The sequence below is a fragment of the Fukomys damarensis genome, unplaced genomic scaffold (genome assembly GCF_012274545.1).
Source record: "Fukomys damarensis isolate Sample0158 unplaced genomic scaffold, DMR_v1.0_HiC HiC_scaffold_13, whole genome shotgun sequence".
NCBI classification, from domain to species: Eukaryota; Metazoa; Chordata; class Mammalia; order Rodentia; family Bathyergidae; genus Fukomys; species Fukomys damarensis.
This window is the reverse complement of record NW_022900925.1, coordinates 39636917-39643521: the sequence shown is the minus strand read 5'-3', so window position 1 is coordinate 39643521 and position 6605 is coordinate 39636917. Positions and strand designations below refer to the sequence as shown.

Here is a 6605-nt window from a genome sequence, read left to right as displayed (position 1 = left end):
AACTAGAAACAATGTCAGGTACATTCAGCCCTCTGATCTTTATCAAAAGGGCCAAAAACATAAAGAAGAAAGTTAGACTTTTTAACAAATGGTGCTGGGAAAATGGGCTATATGCATGGAAAAGTTTGAGTCTATATCCGTTTTTCTCACCATTTACTAAACCAACATGAAGTGAAGATCTAAATATTAAAACAGAAACACAATCTGCTGGCATATAAAATAGATAAAACTCTTGAAGACATACGCATTGGCAAATACTTTCTAAACAGAACTCCAATGCACAAGAAATAACATCAAGAACCAACAAATGGGATGTATTGTATTAAAAAGCTGCAGAAAAAAGGACACAACAAAGAGTGGGAAGATATAACCTACAAAATGGTACCAAGTTTTGGAGCTTCTCCTCTCACAGAGGATGAAAATACAGAACACATAAAGAAGTCAAAAAATTAGACCCTCAAATATAAAAGACCCAGTCCAAAGATGGACAACAGAAATGAATACGCATTTCTCAGAAGTGGTCCACATGGATGGTAAATGCATGAAAAACTATTCAACGTCTCTGGCTCCTAGAGAAATGCAAATTAAACCAACACGGAGACTCTGTCTCACTCTGGACAGAAGGGCTGCCGTGGAGAAATCAGAGAAAGTAATAACAAATGCTGGTGAATCTATGGGGAAAAGGGATACTTCTACGTTGTTGGTGGGAATGATTTGGGGTTTTTGTGAGGTTTTGTTTGTTTGTTTGTTTGTTTTTTGTACCAGAGATCAAACTCGGGATCTTGCATTTGGGAGGCAGGCCATCGCTAAGCTAAATTCCTGGCAGTGAATCCCTGACAGTGGGAATGTAAATTAGCACAACCACTATGGAAATCAATACGAAGAATGCCCAGCGTAGTGGTGCATGCCTACAACCCTAGAGGTCTGGAGCTGAGGCAGGAAGATTGCCTTGAGTTCGAGGCCAGCCTGGGCTACATAGTAAGTTCAGTCTGAACTACACAGTGAGACCTTGTCACAAAAAAATAAAACAGAAATCAACATGGAGATACCTCAAATAGCTAAAAACAGAAATTTTATTCAACCCAGCTATTCCCCTTCAAGATACCCTCCCAAAAGAGTTAAATGCATCACATTGCGATGATACACGTATACCCGTTTATAGCAGGACAGCTCACAATAGCTGAACCTTGGAAGAGCCTCTATGTCTGTCAACAGATGAATGGATAAAGAAAATGTGGTACTTACACACAATGGAGTATTACCCTGCCATAAATCAGGATAAACTTGACTCTCCTGGTGAAAGGTTGAGAGGTGCACACAGTGGCCAGCTGGGCATGGGCAGAACAGGGTCAGGATGCATGAAGATACGTTGACCACTCTGAAGATCCTTCTTATTTGTGACAGTGGAGTAGCAAGTCCAGCCTGCTGTCAAGGTTCACAGATGATACTTTTTTGTTTGTGGGTTGGTTTGTTGTTTGTGGTTTTGGTTTTGGTATCAGAGATTGAACTCAGGACCTTGCTTGCACTTGTGAGGCAGTTGTGGTGCCCCTGGCCCCACAGATGATACTTTTTATCCAGAACTTGCAACAATATGGGTGTTGACTTCAAGGTGAAAACAATTTCAGTGAATAGAAATGAGGCTAAACCTACAATATAATCAAGAGAGGTTTAGAACATTAACTCCCAGCCACTAGTGTGGTGCACGGGGTGTTATGTTAGCTTATGGTGTTACCTTTGCTACACTGGACAATGGTTAAATGAAATGGAAACCCGTTGTGCCAGAAATGACATAGTAACCGTGCTAGTTGGAAATAAAATTAATAAGGAAAATCACAAAGTTGATAGAAGTCAAGGTCTGAAATTTGCACGAAAGCAATCCATTTTACCTGTAGAGGTTAGTGCAAAAGCATGTGATGGTACACAGTGTGCCTTTGAGGAGCTGGTTGTTTGTTTGTTTGTTTGTTTGGGTACCAGGAATCAAACTTGGGACCTAAACTTATGAGGCAGGTGACAGAACCACTGAGCTATATCCCCGGCCCTTAAGGGCTGGTCGAAAAGATTATTCAGACCCTTGGACTGTGGGAAAGTGAGAACCAGAATAAAGGAGCCAAACTATCACACATGGAAGAAAGCCATGGAGAACAGCCTGTATTGTGTTTTAAACTCTGGGAAATCTATCCCTTGCATATTTGATAAGATAGTGAAATCTTTCTGTATGCTATTTTAGGGACCCTGCAGTTTGTACATTTGTTTTATATTATGGCAATAAATATTTGCAAGAAACTCCACTTACTGGCTTTCCAAGGTACAATGTTATAGTAACCATGCACAGTTTGCTTTTCACATATTTTTATGCAACATACAACAGGTGACCCTTATGAGTGCATTTTATTTTATAATTTACATTTATGATGTAATTGTTTGAAAACACCCATCTGCCTAGTATATGTTACTACAAGGTCTTCTTTTGTTCTCTTTTTTGCTTAAATACTCCTATCAATTATTGAATTACTTGTTCTATAGAATTCCTAGAACCATAGGGAGGTAAACAGAGATCATCATCGAACCTGTCAAATCTTCAAGGAGTAACACAGAGCATGATTTCACCACTTTCCTAGGATGTTGAAGATTCTCTTTGACCACTAAGCACAATCTCAGTACGGACAGTAGTCCAGGCCCTTCATAACTAAAATTCTACTTGTTCTGATGATGCTTCCAAAACAACATTGGTATATTAAAGAAGTTTGGTATTACTTTTCATTTGTCTTGATTAGCTTGGCTGCTTGTGTGAAGCTTTTATTCTTTAATGGGTATTCTGGATTTGTGTTCCTCTGTGAGTGTTTTTGGTCACATGGCAAGAAGGCAGAATGTCAAGAAAGGTCTCCCACATCTTGGTTTCAGAAAGACATGAATAGCGTGTTGATTGAAATGCCTTTAACACTTAACATTTTTAAAACCAACACTTTTTTCATAAATATTGGTGTGTCACATAATATTTATGAATATCTGTATCTTATGGCTTTCAAAATGGTGATTTGATATTTAAAAACCTATTTCTGCCTTTAGAGGAGTGGGAAAAAATACTAATGACAATTTCAGGTAGGTATATTCCTTCCAGATTGTAGCATGTGGGAAAAATTGTTGTAATGAAAATCTCCATAATTTACTGTAACAAATAACCATTAATTTATTAAAACTAATTTGTACAGACTAATAAATCCTTAGCACAGTATTGGGGTTTTTTCAAAGCACAGTAATGTTTTTAAAGAAAAAAAGAGGGTGATAAACTTGAGTGATTTGTAGGAAAATGGGTGCATCTTAAGACCATAATGTTAAGTGAAACAAATCAGACACACATGGTTAAATATCACATGGATTCTTAGGGTTATAAAATTAAAGAGGTAAATAAAAGATAAGAGGAAGCAGGGAGATATATCTTTTGCAAAAAAGGGAACCAGAGAAGGAAGCAAGGAGCAGGAAAGGAGGGATAGATGATAAAAACAGGAATTAAGATGTATTTGCATGTACCAACTCCTTACAATGAATGTAATTATTCTGTACTGTAAGCATGATCTAGTAAAAATTTTAAAACACTGATATTGAGGATGATGCCCATCAGCTATGGATCAGATGTGGTACTAGACATTAAGCAATACTGCTAAGTCATAAGGACAGAAGTTCAAACTCTATAACGGAGCAGAGGGTGTTAATCCTAATAAGGCTGTTGGGCAAGAGACAACTGACAAAAAGGCAAGAACAAGTGCCGAGCCTGTTGGAGCAACAGTCCAGACAGCCCCAGTGCCTGTGTTGGCATGTTCATGTTCCTTTTAGTTTGACCCCCACAGTGAAGCTTAGACAATATTTTTATGTAACACTATCTCAAATCTTTATAATTCTTATTAGTCTCAAATGCTACCCTTACTTCTAAACTGCATGTCCAGGAACAAGATTGGCCTTGCCAAGCTGGTGTCAGGTGAGGCAGAGTCTCTCACAAGCTTTCCAGGATCCAGTGGGGCCTCCCCAGGGGCCTTGCTCACTCCCATGATGAACGCCCTGCCTGTGGAAGGAGACCGCTGCTCCTGCCCATGTGGGCCACGCTCTGCTTAAGGGTCTGGCCCCCAGCATGGCGGCTGGCTTCCTCCAGAGGGGGCAATGGAGGGGGTGCTTTTTGATGACCTAGCCTCTGAATCCACATAGTGTCCCTCTGCCACACGACATGCTGAGAATGAGTCTGTCCAGCCCACATTCAAGCAGAGGATTTAGACTGCACCTTTCGAAAAAGAAGAATCAAAGAACTTTAACATTTTTCATGTAAATACTTGCAGGTAAGAAAAGTAAACTTCTTACTCTCAGTATTTCACCTCTGATGCCAGATGTGGGAGGGGCTCTTCCCACACCAAGCAGTTTTCCATGGACACCACCTGGGTGTCCCATAATTCAAGTCCAGTTTGACCCTAACTGGAGTTACTGTTGAGGTCTCAATCTCACCCCACTACCCTCCCTCAACTTCCACTCACAAGTCTAGCTCATCACCCATGCTTTTGACCAACTGACTCTCCACAGACCTCAGATTTAATCATTTACTGGCATGGCTCACAGAGCCTGGGTAAACAGCTTATTCACTATGCCAGTCCTACAAAAGGCAGCCTATGAAGTTTATTGGTACATTCATAGCAAATGCCACAGTTACATTTATCATTGGGATCTTTTACCTTTACATGATGTATCTTGGTTCTTTTTTTCCCCATATCCCATCCTCCCTTCACCCCCTTCACCCTTCCCTATTTACAAAGACTTTGTTTCCTTTTTTTTTCATTTTTTCTCTTCCCTTATTTCCTTTCCCTTCCCCTTCCCACTTCCCCTTTAGCCATTTTCACACTCCCAATTATACTATTTGAACCTTATTTATCCTTTTAATTTTTCACACTAGAGAAACTATTTGGTATATACTCAAGTGTGTCCTATTTATTTCACTTAAGAGTATAGTCTCAATGTGCATCCATTTAGCTATAGATGTTTCTACTGTCTCATTCTTTATGGCTGAATAGTATTCCATTTTATAGAAAAACCGCATCTTCTTTAAACAGTCTCCAGTTGATGGGCATTTGAGTTTTTTCCAGGTTTTAGCTATGACAAACTGTGCCGCTATAAACATGGGTCACATATATCACTGTGGTATGATTCTTTTAATTCTTTTGGAAATATACCCAGCAGAGAAATAGCTCAGTCAAATGGACCCTCTAATCCTAGTTCTTTGAGGTATCTCCATATTGATTTCCACAGTGGTTGCACCAGTCTGCACTCCCACTAACAGTGAAGAAGGGCTCCTTTCTCCCTGCGGCCCTGCCAGCATTTGTTATTGGTTAATTTTTTTATAGCAGCCATTCTTTCTGGGGTGAGGTGGAATCTCAGTGTTGTTTTCATCTGCATCTCTCAAATGACCAGTGATGTGGAACATTTTTTCATATATTTATTTGCTGCTTTCACTTCTTTGTCTGAGAAATGTCTGTTCATTTAGGATACCCAATTTTGAATTGGGTTTTCGCATTTGGGGTTCTGATTTTTTTGGAGTTCTTTATATCTTCTAGATAGTAGTCCTTTGTCTGAGGAATAGCTGGTAAAGATTTTTTCCCACATTGTGAGTTGTCTCTTAGCTCTGTTGGTGATTTCTCTTGCACTTCAAAAACTTTTTAATACAATGAGATCCCAGTTGTTTATTCTTTGTGCAAGTTCTCATGCTTCTGAGGATTTGTTCATAAAGTCTTCTCCTATGCCAATGTCTTCAAGAGTTCTACCTAATTTACTTTCCAGTAAGTTTAATTTTTCTGTTTTGATATTTAGATCTTTAATCCACTTGGATTTTTAGTTTAGTGCATGTTGAAAGATAGGGATCTAGTTTTAATCTTTGGCAAGTTGAAAGCCAATTTTTCCCACACCGTTTATTAGAGAGGCTATCTGTCCTCCAGTGAGGATGTTTGGCTCCTTTGTCAAGGATGAGGTAGCTGAGTGTGTCTGGTGTTGTTTCTGAATCTTCTAATCTATTCCATTGATCCTCAGGTCTGTTTCTTCACCAGTACCATGCTGTTTTTATCACAGATGCTTTGTAGTATACTTTCAAATTAGGCATTGTGATACCCGCTGCCATGTCTCTGTTGCCTAGAATGTTTTTTGCTATTCTAGGTTGCTTCTGGTTCCAAATGAATTTTTGGATTGTTTTCTCAAGTTCTGTGAAATATGCCATTGGTATTTCAATAGGGATTGCATTGAATCTGTAGAGCAGTTTTGGAAATATGGCCACTTTCACTATGTTGATTCTTCCTCCCCAAGAGCAAGGGATGTCTTTCCATTTTCTTATATCCTCTTTGATCTCTTTTTTCAGAGTGCTGTAATTTTCAGTGTAGAGTTCTTTTGTTTCCTTTGTTAGGTTGATTCCCACATATTTCTCTTTTTTTTATGTTTTTGTGAAAGGAATTGTTTCCCTAATTTCTCTCTCAATGAGTCTGTTATTTGCATATAACAAGGCTATTGATTTTTGAGTGTTGACTTTGTCTCTCGCTACTCTACTGAATGTCAATTAAGTGTAGCAGTCTTTTGGCCGAATTTTT

The 6605-nt window shown here is 39.0% G+C and overlaps 1 pseudogene; it reads left to right on the top strand.

Moving 5' to 3' along the window:
* The first annotated feature begins 1332 nt into the window (after nucleotides 1-1332).
* LOC104875407 lies at nucleotides 1333-2201 on the top strand (annotated as a pseudogene).
* Nucleotides 2202-6605: the final 4404 nt, after the last annotated feature.